Source organism: Lynx rufus, unplaced genomic scaffold (assembly GCF_022079265.1).
Source record: "Lynx rufus isolate CCGP_SWC_20201006 ecotype Redwood Valley unplaced genomic scaffold, mLynRuf1.p SCAF_4, whole genome shotgun sequence".
Classification (NCBI taxonomy): Eukaryota; Metazoa; Chordata; class Mammalia; order Carnivora; family Felidae; genus Lynx; species Lynx rufus.
This window is the reverse complement of record NW_025814856.1, coordinates 34,597,414-34,599,421: the sequence shown is the minus strand read 5'-3', so window position 1 is coordinate 34,599,421 and position 2,008 is coordinate 34,597,414. Positions and strand designations below refer to the sequence as shown.

Below are 2,008 nucleotides of genomic sequence, written 5' to 3'. Positions count from 1 at the left end.
AATAAGTTTCTATAAACCTGGCTTAAAACAAAATTTATTTTCTCAGCCTGGAGACTAGAACACTGAAGTAAAGGTATCCTAGGACCATGCTCCCACCAAAATCTCTAGAGAAGAATCTTTCCTTGCTTCTTCTAGCTCCTGGGAATCATCGTGTTCCTTGGCTTACAGACCCATCACTCCAATCTCTGCCTCCATTGTCACATGGCATTCTCCTAATGTGTATGAGTCCAAATTTCTCTCATTTTATAAGGACACCAGTCATTAGATTTAGGGCCCATTCTAATCCACTATGACCTTATCTTAACTTTATTACATTTGAAAAGACCCTATTGTAAGATCACATTAACATGTCCCGGGGGTTAGGATTTCAACTGATCTTTTCAGGGGACACAATTCAATACACAACAGTAGTTAATGAACAACTTGGCCACATAATTTTTGGCAGGCCATCCTAGGATCAAGCTTCCAGGAAGCCCTCAGTAAATGATAGCTAATATGGGGTGACATATTTTGGTCACATTTTTTCAGGTAAGTTCTGTGAATTTTGCATTGTTCATCAAAGATCAGAAAACTAATACAATGGAATTAGAAATCTGATAAAATAAATCCAAAGAAGGGTCTCTATAAACAGCAGTGTCTCCCAAAGTTGGTTATTCACAAGCCTTACGGCTTCTAAAAAATTTTAGGTATTAAGAGGACAATCTTTATTTTTAATAATTATGTATTTAACATGCATTAGAAGAAATATCACTAGCACTTAAAACCCACGATTTCACAAATGACATTTCTTTCAAGGTGTTTTATACAGAGCTGTCATTTAAAACAGTTAGGTGTTTCCCTTTCAGCCAGAATTGTCATCTTGCAATTCGCCAAAATGACCAACACGAAGGGCAAGAGGAGAGGCACCCCCCTCTCCAGGCCTTTTATAAAACATGGAGTTGTTTCTTGGGCCATGTTCACGGGAATCTACAGGAAAGATGATACCATAGACAAAGGAATGGGCACTGTTCAGAAAGGAATGCCCTACCCATGTAACCACGGCAAAACTGGAAGAGTCTACACTGTTACCCAGCATGCTTTTGGCATTGTTGTAAACAAACAAGTTAAGGGCAAGATTCTTGCCAAGAGAACTAATGTACATATTGAGCATATTAAGCACTGAAAGAACCAAGACAAGCTTCGTGAAATGTGTGACGGAAAATGATCAGAAGAAGAAGGAAGCCAAAGAGAAAGGTACTTGGGTTTGACGGAAGCACCAGCTTGCCCCACCCAGAGAAGCACACTTTGTGAGAACCAATGCCAACGGGTCTGAGCTGCTGCAATCCATTTCCTATGAACTCATGGCATAGTAAGTGTTAGAATAAATAAAATAGCTCAGGACTGTGAAAATAAACAATTAGGCACTTGAGTGAATCAATTCATTAAAAAAATGACAGAAGAGTCGGTAAGTGGCTGTAGCGAAAAATACTGCAGTGGTACTTGGGTGACTCCAGTTTCAGACACGTCCTACTCCCACATGATGCTTCTTTCTTCATTCTGTCAAACCAACTAGCATCGGTGGCTGTATGTCTTCACATGGATCCAATTTGCAGAATGCAAATTTTGGGAATTTCCCAGTTGGGGCATTGGACGTAAAGATGCAGTTTCTATCTTTATGTCACCTGCATTTATTTATTTATTTATTTATTTATTTATTTATTTATTTATTTATTTATTTATTTTTACTTATTTAATATAAATTTATTGTCAAGTTGGCTTCCATACAACACCCAGTGCTCATCCCAACAAGGGCCCTCCTCGATGCCCGTCACCCACTTTCCCCTCTCGCCCACCCCCCCCATCAACCCTCAGTTTGTTCTCTGTATTTAAGAGTCTCTTACGGTTTGCCTCCTTCCCTCTCTGTAATTTTTTTCCTCCTTCCCTTCCCCTATGGGCTTCTGTTAAGTTTTTCAAGAGCCACATATGAGTGCAAACGTATGGTATCTGTCTTTCTCTGACTGACTTATGT

General features: G+C 39.4%; 1 pseudogene; it reads left to right on the top strand.

Moving 5' to 3' along the window:
- The first annotated feature begins 871 nt into the window (after positions 1-871).
- Positions 872-1,349, top strand: LOC124523827 (60S ribosomal protein L21-like; annotated as a pseudogene).
- The last annotated feature ends 659 nt before the right edge of the window (positions 1,350-2,008 follow it).